The sequence below is a fragment of the Patiria miniata genome, unplaced genomic scaffold, assembly GCF_015706575.1.
Source record: "Patiria miniata isolate m_02_andy unplaced genomic scaffold, ASM1570657v1 HiC_scaffold_6, whole genome shotgun sequence".
NCBI lineage: Eukaryota > Metazoa > Echinodermata > Asteroidea > Valvatida > Asterinidae > Patiria > Patiria miniata.
Window position 1 is genome coordinate 3,621,335 of NW_024037073.1, and position 16,235 is coordinate 3,637,569.

Below are 16,235 nucleotides of genomic sequence, written 5' to 3' on the forward strand. Positions count from 1 at the left end.
TGATTTTGTGTGTCGGCTAAAATCATGGATTTTGGGTAGTCACTTTGACACCTTGTTTTAACATGCAAACAGATGTTGTTTTTAAGTCAGAGAGAAAGACTCAAATTCTATGCCAAAAGAGTTTTTGTAATTGATTATTAGTATCTTAAATGTTTAAACTTGTTTCAAAGATAAGCGGAAAAGTGAGGTACCTTAGGGGCTATTCAGGATTTTCAATGTTTTAAAATTTCGATCTTTTTTCCAAATTGTGGGTGGGTGGGTCAAGCTAAATAATTGAAAATCGAAATTCACTTTCCATGGAAAAAAAAGATTTAAAAAAAACCAAAGAAAGATAGATCTTTTGACTTGCCTGAACTACGCGCAAGCGTTCCGATATCGCGATGCGTGTTTCTTTTCCAGTGTTGTAGTCGAGGCCACAACCGCCGAGGCCGAGGCCAAGGCCGAGGCCGCAACCTCCGAGGCCAAGGCCGAGGCCGAGGCCACAACCGCGAGGCCAAGGCCAAGGCCGAGGCCACCACCTCCGAGGCCAAGGCCGAGGACGAGGCCAGCTATCAAAACACGTAATAAACTAGACATATGTTTTGGGACAAACATAGGGCTGTTTCGGTAGCTTTTTGTGACATGTGTTCCATCAACGAAGGATGTGTAGTTCTATTTATAATAAATGGTGGCATATAATATGTGATTCCATTCTCATAGGGCTTTGAATTATGATGTCACATGTCACGTGATGACGTCATAATTACGTCACATAAAGTTTCATCTATTACTATAATATTATGGTAAAACACATCTTAGCCAGAGCATACCTCGTTGAAAGCAAGTTCAAATCTTTCACCAATTTTAAATTACAAGGCACTTCGGGTCTCAACCAGAAGAAAGGGTCACGTGATTTTGCTCGTATTTATAAAATGAAGACCCTCGATAATTCAATCAATTCCTGCAAAAATCATGTTCAAGTCTCTCACGGTTGATTTTATATTAATTTTTAAAGATTAAATCTATTAATCTTTAACGAGACGTCACATAACCCATGATGACGTCATCATGACGTCACTTCAATTTTCATCTATAACACATCCCGGTCTAGGTACATACCAACTTTCAATCCAATCGGACTAGTGGTTCTGTAGATATTGGCCTTCAAAATATGCTTGTTTAGTATGACGTCACATGTCACGTGATGATGTCATCATGACGTCACTTCAATTTTCATCTATAACACATTCCGGTTTAAGTACATCACAAATTTCAACCCAATCAGACCCGTAGTTCTGTAGATATTGGCCTTGAAAATATGCAAATTTGATATTACGTCACATTTCATGTGATGACGTCATCATGATGTCACTTAAATTTCCATCTAAAAACATCCCAGTTTAGGTGCATACCAAGTTTCAACCCAATCAGACCTGTAGTTCTGTAGATATTGGCCTTCAAAATATGAAATTTTTAATATGACGTCACATGTCACTAAAGACGTCACATGTCAAGTGATGACGTCATCGTAACGTCACTAAAATTTTCATCTATAACACATCCCTGTTTACAGGTACATACCAAGTTTCAACCCAATCGGACCTGTAGTCATGGAGATAAAGGCCTTCAAAATATGCACCTATATTGTGACGTCACATGTCACGTGATGACGTCATCGTGACGTCACTTAAATTTTCATCTATAACACATCCCGGTTGAGGTACATACTAAGTTTTAACCCAATCGGACCTGTAGTCATGGAGATATAGGCCTTCAAAATATGCACCTATATTGTGACGTCACATGTCACGTAATGACATCATCGTACGTCACTTAAATTTTCATCTATAATACACTCCGGTTTAGGTACGTACCAACTTTCAATTCAATCGGACCGGTAGTTCTGGAGATATAGCCCAATCTGTCAGATCTAGCAGAATTCTGCTAGAAAACGGTCACAATAGAAAAATCGCATATAATGTGACATCACGTGACTCATGATGACGTCAAGATGATGTCAATGTTCGGCACACAACTTCAGATGCTGGTCTAAGTGTGTGCCAAGTATAAAGTCAATCGTATTGATTTTAGTGCCAAAAGTGCCGGTAAAAAAAAAACGTGTACAAATGCTATGGGCAAATGACTGAAAAAGAAAGAAAAAAACAAAAAAAACCTAGACTTATGTTTGTGGACAAACATAAGGCTGTTTCGGTAACTTTTTGTGACATGTGGCATGTAAAGTTTCAAGTATATGTTCCATCAAGCAAGAAACTGTTCAATTGAGCACTACGTTCTGTTTATACTAAATGGTGGCATATAATATGTGATTCCATTCTCATAGGGCTTTCAATTATGACGTCACATGTCACGTGATGACGTCATGATGACGTCACATAAAGTTTCATCTATAACTATAATATTATGGTAAAGAAGATCTTAGCCAGAGTATACATCGTTGAAAGCAAGTTCACATCTTTCACCAATTTTAAATTACAAGGCACTTCCGGTTTCAACCAGAAGAAAGGGTCACGTGATTTTGCACATATTTAAAACATGAAGACCCTCGATAATTCTATCAAAATTCAAAATTCAACCCACCTCTTCCGTCAATTATTACCGGTAATTCGCAATCTCTCCGAAATTAACTGGACGAGTTAAAAGCCTGCACTGACTATCGATATGAAAACAGGGAGAGTTGTCTTATGTGTTTTAGCGAGACATGGTTTAAAAGCACAGATACAGCATACACTACAGACATAGACGGTTTTCACTGTGAGAGAATGGATAGGAACTCAGACTCAAATAAGTCAACAGGAGGCGGGGTTTGTGCATACGTAAACAAAAGATGGTGTACTGATATTACAGTGAAACACAGATTCTGTTCACAGGATATTGAACTTCTAACGATTGCACTCCGTCCATTTTACCTTCCAAGAGAATTTAAATCAAGTTTTCATCACTATTGTTTACATTCAACCTAAAGCGGACTGTGACATCGCCGCTGGAAAGATCGCAGATGTAATTCAAGAGCAAGAATCGCAATCTCCAGACTCTTTGAAGCTTATTCTTGGGGACTTCAATAACTGCCAACTAGAAACCACCCTACCGCAATATTACCAATATGTAATGTTCCTACAAGGGGTAACAAAACATTGGATAAATGCTACGGCAATGTCGCTAATGGATACCAAGCCTACAGCAAAGCAGGCCCTGGGCGCTTCAGACCACGCCATGGTGCATCTAGTGCCAAAATACAAGCAAAAGCTTAAACAACACAAACCCTCCATCAGAAGAGTAAAGAAATGGACAGACGAAAACACAGAAACATTGCGTGCCTGTTTTGACTGCACAGACTGGGGTGTTTTTATGGATTCTAATACGATCGACGAAGCAGCTGAAACAGTATAAAGCGCATACATACAATTTTGTGAGGACATGATAGTACCGGAAAAAGAACTGAAACTATTCCCAAACAACAAACCTTGGATATCAAAAGAAATAAGATCCCTTTTGGCAAGGAAAAACATTGCTGTGAAAAACGCTGATCTACCGGAAAAGCGAAAAATTCAACGGGAGATTACCGCACATATCAAAAAAGGCAAGAGGCAATATGGTAAACAAAGTGTAGGCAGTTTCAGTCAAAAGGACCCTAAAAGTTCATGGCGAGGACTGAAAACTATCACCGGCTGTGGACTAAAAACAAAACGCATTGATCCGCCGGATAACCCCAACGAATTTATAAATGAACTAAATGTTTTCTTCAGTCGCTTTGACGTAACAGACTTAAGCGATGTAAACATGCAAATCGGAGAGGCGCTGAAAGTGAAGGCAAAAGACAACAAAAGACTGGAACTCAGTAGGCTGGCGGTGGAAAATGCTTTAAAGAAAGCAAAAACTAATAAAGCAAAGGGTCCAGATGGAGTCTCCGGTAAAATACTGAAAACCTGCTGCAAAGAACTGTCGTCAGTGTTCCGCGATCTCTTTCAATAGTCGCTTGACTCACATCAGATTCCAAAGCTGTGGAAATCGTCAATTGTTGTCCCAGTACCCAAAGTAGCCAAACCATCTGTCCTGAACGATTACCGGCCAATTGCTCTCACAGCTGTTGTGATGAAGTGCTTTGAGACCATCATCAAAGATCTACTCCTGGCACAGACCAAGATGTTTGCTGATCCTTACCAATTTGCATATTGCGCCAAGCGAGGGGTTGATGACGCAGTTGCCACACTCCTACACAATGTCTATGAACACCTGGACAAACCCGGAGCTTATGTGAGAACACTTTTCATCTACTTTTCATCGGCGTTTAATTCAATGCAGCCCCACATTCTTCTCAATAAACTACAGAACATGGACATTTGTCCATTTCTGACTCTGTTGATTAGAGACTTTTTGCTGGTCAGACCCCAGAGAGTGAGAGTTGGTAGTTCACTCTCCGACACAATCTTCACAAGTACTGGAGCGCCACAAGGTTGTGTCCTGTCACCAGTTCTGTTCTCGCTTTACACCAGTGACTATCGCTGCAACACCAGAACTTGCTCTGTTGTGAAATATGCTGACGACACATCATTGACTGGCCTTATCCTTCAAAACGATGAGTCTGATTACAGAACTGAAATAGAACAATTTTTTCAATGGTGCGACGACAATTTTCTTATGCTAAACGTATCCAAAACAAAAGAAGTTATTTTTGACTTTCATAAAAAACAACATAAGGCCGGTCAAGTTAGCACTAGAAATGAACAAGTGGAAAATGTCACTGAGTACAAGTACCTTGGAACAGTCATTGATAACGGGTTAAACTGGAACAAAAACACTCAGATAATGTATGCCAAGGCAAACCAGAGGCTTTATTTTCTCAGGAAGTTAAGTTCTTTTAATGTTCGTGATTCGATTTTGCATTTATTTTACCAGAGTGTTGTCCAGTCAATCATTTCTTTTAGTTGCATTGTATGGTACAATAACTTAACTGTAAATAACCGGAAGAAAATTGAGCGGATCACAAAAACTGCAAGAAAAAAAATTGGTCTGGAAGTGAAACAGGTGAACGAAATTGTTGAAACAAATTATCTCACGAAACTGCAGACTATAACTCAGGACCCAACTCATCCTCTGCATTCATTTATACAGTCACTCCCATTAGGAAGATTACGAGCGCTCCCCCCACACACAAACCGGTTCAGATTGTCTTTTTTACCTAGTGCCATTCACCTCTATAATTATAATTTTATCAGATAAATCTGTCTGTTTGCAATGTTTTTACAATTCAGATTAGACCTTTTTTTAATAAATAACCTAGCATGTCAGCATGCAGATTTGAATACTTTTTATAACAATATAGCTTTTTGTTTGCAAGTTTCTCTCTCTTTAAAGTAGGGATTTTTGCTGGTGGTTTTATACTTATTAACTTTTCATAAACTGAAGTTTTCGACTTATGTAAATTTTTAATTGTCTAAAAATATGTATAATGTTTTTATGTGCACATTGGGAAGAAGAATTTCACTTTTAAAATCCTTTAATTGTGATGAAATAAAAGATTGTATTGTATTGTATCAATTCCCGCATAAATCATGTTCAGGTCTCTCACGGTTGATTTTATATTGATTTTTAAAGATTAAATCTATTAATCTTTAACGAGACGTCACGTAACCCATGATGACGTCATCATGACTTCACTTCAATTTTCATCCCGATCTAGGTACATACCAACTTTCAATCCAATCGGACCAGCGGTTCTGTAGATATTGGCTTTCGAAATATGCACGTTTAGTATGACGTCACATGTCACGTGATGATGTCATCATGACGTCACTTCAATTTTCATCTCAAACACATCCCGGCTTAGGTACATACTAAGTTTCAACCCAATCGGACTTGTAGTCATGGAGATATAGGCCTTCAAAATATGCACCTATATTGTGACGTCTCATGTCACGTGATGACATCGTGACGTCACTCAAATTTTCATCTATAACACATTCCGGTTTCGGTACATTCTAAGTTTCAACCCAATCGGACCTGTAGTTATGGAGATATAGGCCTTCAAAATATGCACCTATATTGTGACGTCACATGTCACGTGATGACATCATCGTGACGTCACTTAAATGTTCATCTATGACACATCCCGGTTTCAGTACATTCTAAGTTTCAACCCAATCGGACCTGTAGTCATGGAGATATAGGCCTTCAAAATATGCACCTATATTGTGACGTCACATGTCACGTGATGACATCATCGTGACGTCACTTAAATTTTCATCTATAACACATTCCGGTTTAGGTACGTACCAACTTTCAATCCAATCGGACCTGTAGTTCTGGAGATATAGCCCAATCTGTCAGATCTAGCAGAATTCTGCTAGAAAACGGTCACAATAGAAAAATCTCATATAATGTGACGTCACGTGACTCATGATGACGTCACGATGGTGTCAATGTTCGGCACACAACTTCAGATGCTGGTCTAAGTGTGTGCCAAGTATAAAGTCAATCGGATTGATTTTAGTGCCCAAAGTGCCGGTAACAAAAAAAACGTGTACAAATGCTATAGGCAAAATGACTGAAAAAGAAAAAAAACTAGAGCTGTATGTCTGTTTGCAAACAGAACACAGGGCTTTTTCGCATTTTACAAATATTTGTTTCGTTTATCCTTTTGCAGTCACTTTTCATGCAGTTAAAGGATGTTCAAAACGCTTAGAATAATTCCTAAAGTATAATTTTATCAAATGATGTCACTTGCCCTGCAATGACGTCATCCTTAAGACCCTTCTCAATGCACAGTTTGTCATTGTGATTTATGTTTAAACCAAGTTAAAGTCAATCCGCTGAAAGAAAGTGTGCAATTTGTGGAAGCAGAATAAAATTATAAATATCTAAAAATTATAAAAACCAAACGATGACGTCATCGTGACGTCACTTTAAACTTTGTATACTAGTACCATTATTTACCTACCCACTAAGTTTCATAACAGTCAGACCTTTCCTCATATGTATTTTGAAACATCGCATGTTAATGACGTCATAATGATGTCAGATATTTTTGTCAAAATGTTGTGTAAATACCTTTTACCTACCAGACCAAATACACCAAGAAATTTAATTTTGCATGTTACTCTCATGAGATATGGCTAAAAGGTCAAAAACTTCAAATATTCATATAAAATCTCCGGATGACGTCATCATGGCGTCACCCATTTTTTTTTTTACCTATAACACATCCCGGTCTAGCCACATACCAAGTTTCAACCCAATCAGACTTACAGTTCTGTAGATATAGGACTTCATAATATGCACGTAAATTTTCAAAAATCAATAAAAAAAATTAGGTGATGATGTCATCAAGACGTCATAGTCTTGGCATAATTTTTGTATGAGGGTCTTCCTTGGCTGTACATTGATGACGATTCCAGATCGCCAAGTTACAGAAATGGTGGCTTGAAAACGTGTACAAAGTCAATGAGCTAACACGTGTACAAAGTTAACGGGCTAAAAAAAATCCCACTGCAGAAAAATTGCACCTTTAAATTTGTAATTTGCCTTTGAACTGAAATATTTTTATGAAATATTACTTGATATTCTGACCCTTAGGAATATGTTCAATCGAATGACAGCGCGAAAAAAATACGATTTCTCTTTCCTTTTCATAGTAATTCTCGGCTGAAGTTCAGAACTACTCAGTAAGATATCAGTGTTGTATAGGAAAAGACTTGTGGAAAATCCCACTGCAGAAAAACTGCACCTTTAAATACGTAACATATGGCTTTTCAGCATTATGATTTTTTTTATTATAAGTCCCTGACTATGCGCACGCATGAACGTAAAATCTGTCAAAGTTAGCTGAAAATCGGCTAAAACGGTCACAGTGATGTGGACAGGATTTGACCTCGGCAACACGTGCTCTGCAGGCTGACTGACATATTATGTATGTGCGTAACGTACAGTATGTGTATATACATATAGACGTTCTGTGCATGTTTTAGAGCAGAGGTATTGTCAACCTGACGTTTTAAGCGTGCGCAGGACATGTCCGAATTCCCCTATTGCCTCGAAGCTTTGAAATGTTTTAGACCTACCCTTAACTCGACAATTAAAGTAAAAACTAACATAAAAACTGCCATGGTTGATTTTTCAGGAATTTTCAAATGAAAAAGGGTCTTTTTGTTATAACTTCCGGTCTGATGAAGTCATTTTCCTAAAACTTCGCACACGTCTTAAGTGGGTCAAGGTCATCATATACACCAATATTTAGGCGATTCCGACGAACTTCGCCACAGACATCTATTCAAAATACATTTTTGCTAATTTTCAACCTGTCGCTAGAGGGCGCTCGAAGATTGCATGAGGTCATCGGTAGATGATTTGAAAAATACAATCGGCTAAGACACTAACACCGTTAAAAGCAAGTTCATATCTATTACCACTTTTAAATAATAAGCCACTTCCGGTTTTGGCCTTTTTCGACCGGAAGCAAGGGTCACGTGATTTCACGCACACTGAATGAAATAAAGACCTCAACCTACTCTACCACTTGCCAGCAACAGAATGCTGCGGACCCAAACGGTTGATTTCTTATGCATTTTTAAATATTAAAAGTGTCACAATTTAATTGCCCATCAATACACACCGGATGACGTCATCATGACGTCATCATTACACAATGTTGTTTGAATTAGGGTCTTTGCTTGGACAAAGATTGGTGTAAATGAATTACTTGCAAAGAGTCAAAAATGCCCTTTGAAAATCGACAATTTTTTTTAAATTTCTGTGTACAAAGTCAATGGGAAAAATTAAATATTCAAAAATCTATAATAAATTAGTCGATGACGTCACGATGACGTCACTTTTCGGGGCACATCCCTGCTATAGGGACATTGACTATGCTAACTTTGAATGATGTATGACAAAGATTAATGTCAAAAGTGGCACTGAGAAAAAACGTGTACAAAGTCTATGGGATTTAGGCGACAAAAAGAAGAAGAAGAAGAAGAAAGAAAAACTAGAGGTCTATGTCTGTTTGCAACAGAACATAGGGCTTTTCCACATTATGATTTTTTTTAATCAATAATATGCCCTGAATATGCATGAACATAAAATCTGTCAAAGTTAGCCGAAAATTCGGCTAAAACGGTCATTTTGGACAGGATTTGACCTCGGCAATACGATGTATGTGCGTGTGTACAAGGTCTTTGCTTGGACAAAGAGTGATCTAAATAAATTACTGGCAAAGAGTCGAAAACGCACTTTGAAAATCGACAATTATTTTTAAATTTTTGATGACGTCATCGTGACGTCATTTCAAACTTTGCATACTAGTATGATTAACAACCTACCCTCCAAGTTTCATGACAATTGGACCTTTCCTTATAGGAGTTTTGAAAAATCGCATTTTGATGACGTCATGATGACGTCACACATTTTTCAAGTTTTGTGCGAATAGCTATTACATAACAGACCAAAACAAAAAAGTATTTTGCATTTTGCGTTCGGGAGAATGGCTAAAAGGTCCAAAAAAATAAATATTCATATAAACTCTCAGGATGACGTCATCATGACGTCACCTCATTTTTAATCTATAACACTTCCTGGTATAGCCACATACCAAGTTTCAACCCAATCGGACTTACATTTCTGTAGATATAAGACTTCACAATATGTACGTACATTTTCAAAAATCAATAAAAAAAATTAGGTGATGACGTCATCGTGACGTCATAGACTTGGTATAATTTTTGTATGAGGGTCTTCCTTGGCTGTAACTTTGATGACGATTCAAGATCGCCAAGTTATAAAAATGGTGGCTTGAAAACGTGTACAAAGTCAATGGGTTAAAAATCCCACAGCAGAAAAACTGCACCTTTAAATACGTGATTTGCCTTTAAACTGAAACGTTTTTATAAAATATTACTTAATATTCTGACTCTTGGGAATATTTTCAATCAAATGGCAGGCGTAAAAAAACACGATTTCCGAGTTTTGCTTCTCATAGTAATTCTCAGCCGAAGTTCAGAACTACTCAGTAAGATAAATCAGTGTTATATAGGGAAAGACTTGTGGAGAAAGCTGTGTACAAAGTCTATGAGAAAAATTAATTATTCATAAATCCATAATAAATCACTTGATGACGTCACTATGACGTCACTCTTCGGGACACATCTTGGCTATAGGGACTATGCTTATGCCAACTTTCAATGATATCTGACAAAGATTAATGCCAAAAGTGCTATAATACGTCACTGTCTATGCGCATGCATGAACATAAAATCTGTCAAAGTTAGCCGAAAATCGGCTAAAACGGTCACTGTGGACAGGATTTGACCTCAGCAACACGTGCGCTGCAGGCTGACTGACATACGATGTACATATGTGCCTATGTACAACGTACGTGCATGTACATGTACATTGTGGACGTCCTGTCCTGTGCATGTTTTGAAGCAGAGGTATTGTCAACGTGAAGTTTTAAGCGTGCGCACGGTATGTCCGAATTCCCCTATTGCCTCGAAGCTTTGAAATGTTTTAGACCTACCCTTAACTCGACAATTAAAGTAAAAACTAACATAAAAACTGCCATGGTTGATTTTTCAGGAATTTTCAAATGAAAAAGGGTCTTTTTGTTATAACTTCCGGTCTGATGAAGTCATTTTCCTAAAACTTCGCACACGTCTTAAGTGGGTCAAGGTCATCATATACACCAATATTTAGGCGATTCCGACAAACTTCGCCAAAGACATCTATTCAAAATACATTTTTGCTAATTTTCAACCTGTCGCTAGAGGGCGCTCGAAGATTGCATGAGGTCATCGGTAGATGATTTGAAAAATACAATCGGCTAAGACACTAACACCGTTAAAAGCAAGTTCATATCTATTGCCACTTTTAAATAATAAGCCACTTCCGGTTTTGGCCTTTTTCGACCGGAAGCAAGGGTCACGTGATTTCACGCACACTGAATGAAATAAAGACCTCAACCTACTCTACCACTTGCCAGCAACAGAATGCTGCGGACCCAAACGGTTGATTTCTTATGCATTTTTAAATATTAAAAGTGTCACAATTTGCCCATAAATACACACCGGATGACGTCATCATGACGTCATCATTACACAATGTTGTTTGAATTAGGGTCTTTGCTTGGACAAAGATTGGTGTAAATGAATTACTTGCAAAGAGTCAAAAATGCCCTTTGAAAATCGACAATTTTTTTTAAATTTCTGTGTACAAAGTCAATGGGAAAAATTAAATATTCAAAAATCTATAATAAATTAGTCGATGACGTCACGATGACGTCACTTTTCGGGGCACATCCCTGCTATAGGGACATTGACTATGCTAACTTTGAATGATGTATGACAAAGATTAATGTCAAAAGTGGCACTGAGAAAAAACGTGTACAAAGTCTATGGGATTTAGGCGACAAAAAGAAGAAGAAGAAGAAGAAAGAAAAACTAGAGGTCTATGTCTGTTTGCAACAGAACATAGGGCTTTTCCACATTATGATTTTTTTTAATCAATAATATGCCCTGAATATGCATGAACATAAAATCTGTCAAAGTTAGCCGAAAATTCGGCTAAAACGGTCATTTTGGACAGGATTTGACCTCGGCAATACGATGTATGTGCGTGTGTACAAGGTCTTTGCTTGGACAAAGAGTGATCTAAATAAATTACTGGTAAAGAGTCGAAAACGCACTTTGAAAATCGACAATTATTTTTAAATTTTTGATGACGTCATCGTGACGTCATTTCAAACTTTGCATACTAGTATGATTAACAACCTACCCTCCAAGTTTCATGACAATTGGACCTTTCCTTATAGGAGTTTTGAAAAATCGCATTTTGATGACGTCATGATGACGTCACACATTTTTCAAGTTTTGTGCGAATAGCTATTACATAACAGACCAAAACAAAAAAGTATTTTGCATTTTGCGTTCGGGAGAATGGCTAAAAGGTCCAAAAAAATAAATATTCATATAAACTCTCAGGATGACGTCATCATGACGTCACCTCATTTTTAATCTATAACACTTCCTGGTATAGCCACATACCAAGTTTCAACCCAATCGGACTTACATTTCTGTAGATATAAGACTTCACAATATGTACGTACATTTTCAAAAATCAATAAAAAAAATTAGGTGATGACGTCATCGTGACGTCATAGACTTGGTATAATTTTTGTATGAGGGTCTTCCTTGGCTGTAACTTTGATGACGATTCAAGATCGCCAAGTTATAAAAATGGTGGCTTGAAAACGTGTACAAAGTCAATGGGTTAAAAATCCCACAGCAGAAAAACTGCACCTTTAAATACGTGATTTGCCTTTAAACTGAAACGTTTTTATAAAATATTACTTGATATTCTGACTCTTGGGAATATTTTCAATCAAATGGCAGGCGTAAAAAAACACGATTTCCGAGTTTTGCTTCTCATAGTAATTCTCAGCCGAAGTTCAGAACTACTCAGTAAGATAAATCAGTGTTATATAGGGAAAGACTTGTGGAGAAAGCTGTGTACAAAGTCTATGAGAAAAATTAATTATTCATAAATCCATAATAAATCACTTGATGACGTCACCATGACGTCACTCTTCGGGACACATCTTGGCTATAGGGACTATGCTTATGCCAACTTTCAATGATATCTGACAAAGATTAATGCCAAAAGTGCTATAATACGTCACTGTCTATGCGCATGCATGAACATAAAATCTGTCAAAGTTAGCCGAAAATCGGCTAAAACGGTCACTGTGGACAGGATTTGACCTCAGCAACACGTGCGCTGCAGGCTGACTGACATACGATGTACATATGTGCCTATGTACAACGTACGTGCATGTACATGTACATTGTGGACGTCCTGTCCTGTGCATGTTTTGAAGCAGAGGTATTGTCAACGTGAAGTTTTAAGCGTGCGCACGGTATGTTCGAGTTCGCTTATCGCCTCGAAACTTTGAAATGTTTTAGACCTACCCTTCAATCAACAATTAAAGTAAAAACAAATATAAAAACTGCCATGGTTGATTTTCCAGGAATATTCAAATGAAAAAAGTCTTTTCATTATAACTTCCGGTCTGATGACGTCATTCACCTAAAACTTCGCACATGTCTTAAGGTGGTCAAGGTCATTATATACACCAGTATGTAGGCGATTCCGACAAACTTCGCCATAGACATCTATTCAAAATACATTTTTGCTAATTTTCAACCTGTCGCTAGAGGGCGCTCGAAGATTGCATGACGTCATCGGTAGATGATTTGAAGAATACTATTGGCCAACAGACTAACACCGTTGAAAGCAAGTTCATTTCTATTACCACTTTCAAATAATAAGCCACTTCCGGTTTGGGCCTTTTTCGACTGGAAGCAAGGGTCACGTGATTGCACGCACACTGAATGAAATGAAGACCTTAACCTACTCTACCACTTGCTGGCAACAGAATGCTGCGGACGCGTACGGTTGATTTCTTATGCATTTTTAAATATTAAAAGTGTCACAATTTAATTGCCTATAAGTTAGCACAGGATGACGTCATCATGACGTCATCATTCCACAATGTTGTTTGAATTAGGGTCATTGCTTGGACAAAGAGTGGTGTAAATGTAATACTGGCAAAGAGTCGAAAATGCCCTTTGAAAATCGACAATTTTGTTTAATTGTTTGTGTACAAAGTCTATGGGAAAAATTAAATATTCAAAGATCTATAATAAATTAGTCGATGACGTCACGATGACGTCACTCTCCGGGGCACATCTCTGCTATAAGGACTATGACTATGCTAACTTTGAATGATGTATGACAAAGATAAATGTCAAAAGTGGCACTGAGAAAAAACGTGTACAAAGTCTATGGGATTTAGGCGACAAAAAGAAGAAGAAGAAGAAGAAGAAAGAAAAACTAGAGGTCAATGTCTGTTTGCAACAGAACATAGGGCTTTTCCGCATTATGATTTTTTTTAATCAATAATATGCCCTGAATATTCATGAACATAAAATCTGTCAAAAGAATTTTGCATTTTGCATGTTGCGTTCGGGAGATATGGCTAAAAGGTCCAAACAGATAAATATTCATATAAAATCTCAGGATGACGTCATCATGACGTCACCTCATTTTTAATCTATAACACATCCTGGTATAGCCACATACCAAGTTTCAACCCAATCGGACTTACATTTCTGTAGATATAAGACTTCACAATATGTACGTAAATTTTCAAAAATCAATAAAAAAAATTAGGTGATGACGTCATCGTGACGTCATAGTCTAGGCAGAATTTTTGTATGAGGGTCTTCCTTGGCTGTAACTTTGATGACGATTCCAGATCGCCAAGTTATAAAAATGGCTGTAACTTTGATGACGATTCCAGATCGCCAAGTTATAAAAATGGTGGCTTGAAAACGTGTACAAATAAAAGTCAATGGGTTAAAAATCCAACAGCAGAAAAACTGCACCTTTAAATACGTGATTTGCCTTTAAACTGAAACATTTTTATCAAATATTACTTGATATTCTGACTCTTGGGAATATTTTCAATCAAATGGCAAACGTAAAAAAATACGATTTCTTTTTCCTTCTCATAGTAATTCTCAATAAGATATATCAGTGTTGTATAGGAAAAGACTTGTGGAGAAAGCTGTGTACAAAGTCTATGAGAAAAATTAATTATTCATGAATCCATAATAAATCATTTGATGATGACGTCATCATGATGTCATAGTCTTGGTATAATTTTTGTATGAGGGTCTTTCTTGGCTGTAACTTTGATGACGATTCCAGATCGCCAAGTTATGAAAATGGTGGCTTGAAAACGTGTACAAAGTCAATAGGTTAAAAATCCCACAGCAGAAAACTACACCTTTAAATTAGTGATTTTCCTTTAAACTGAAACCTTTTTTATAAAATATTACTTGCTTTTCTAACTCTTGGGAATATTTTCAATCAAATGAAAGGCGTAAAAAAATACGATTTCTTTTTCCTTCTCATAGTAATTCTCAGCCGAAGTTCAGAACTACTCAGTAAGATATATCAGTGTTGTAAAGGGAAAGACTTGTGGAGAAAGCTGGGTACAAAGTCTATGAGAAAAATTAATTATTCATAAATCCATAATAAATCACTTGATGACGTCATCATGACGTCACTCTTCGGGACACATCTTGGCTATAGGGACTATGCTTATGCCAACTTTCAATGATGTCTGACAAAGATTAATGCCAAAAGTGATATAATACGTCCCTGTCTATGCGCATGCATGAACATAAAATCTGTCAAAGTTAGCCGAAAATCGGCTAAAACGGTCACTGTGGACAGGATTTGACCTCAGCAACACGTACGCTGCAGGCTGACTGACATACGATGTATGTGCCTATGTACAACGTAAGTGCATGTACATGTACATGTACATTGTGGACGTCCTGTCCTGTGCATGTTTTGAAGCACAACGTGAAGTTTTAAGCGTGCGCAGGGTATGTTCGAGTTCGCTTATCGCCTCGAAACTTTGAAATGTTTTAGACCTACCCTTCAATCGACAATTAAAGTAAAAACAAATATAAAAACTGCCATGGTTGATTTTTCAGGAATTTTCAAATGAAAAAGGGTCTTTTTATTATAACTTCCGGTCTGATGACGTCATTTGCCTAAAACATCGCACACGTCTTAAGTGGGTCAAGGTCATTATATACACCAATATTTAGGCGATTCCGACAAACTTCGCCACAGACATCTATTCAATATACATTTTTGCTAATTTTCAACCTGTCCCTAGAGGGCGCTCGAAGATTGCATGACGTCATCGGTAGATGATTTGAAGAATTCTATCGGCCAAGAGACTAACACTGTTAAAAGCAAGTTCATTTCTGTTACCATTTTCAAATAATAAGCCACTTCCGGTTTGGGCCTTTTTCGACCGGAAGCAAGGGTCACGTGATTGCACGCACACTGAATGAAATGAAGACCTTAACCTGTTCTACCACTTGCCGGCAACAGAATGCTGCGGACGCGTACAGTTGATTTCTTATGCATTTTTTAATATTAAAAGTGTCACAATTTAATTGCCTATAAATAAACACAGGATGACGTCATCATGACGTCATCATTCCACAATGTTGTTTGAATTAGGGTCTTTGCTTGGACAAAGATTGGTGTAAATGAATTACTGGCAAAGAGTCAAAAATGCCCTTTGAAAATCGACAATTATTTTTTAATTTCTGTGTACAAAGTCTATGGGAAAAATTAAATATTCAAAAATCTATAATAAATTA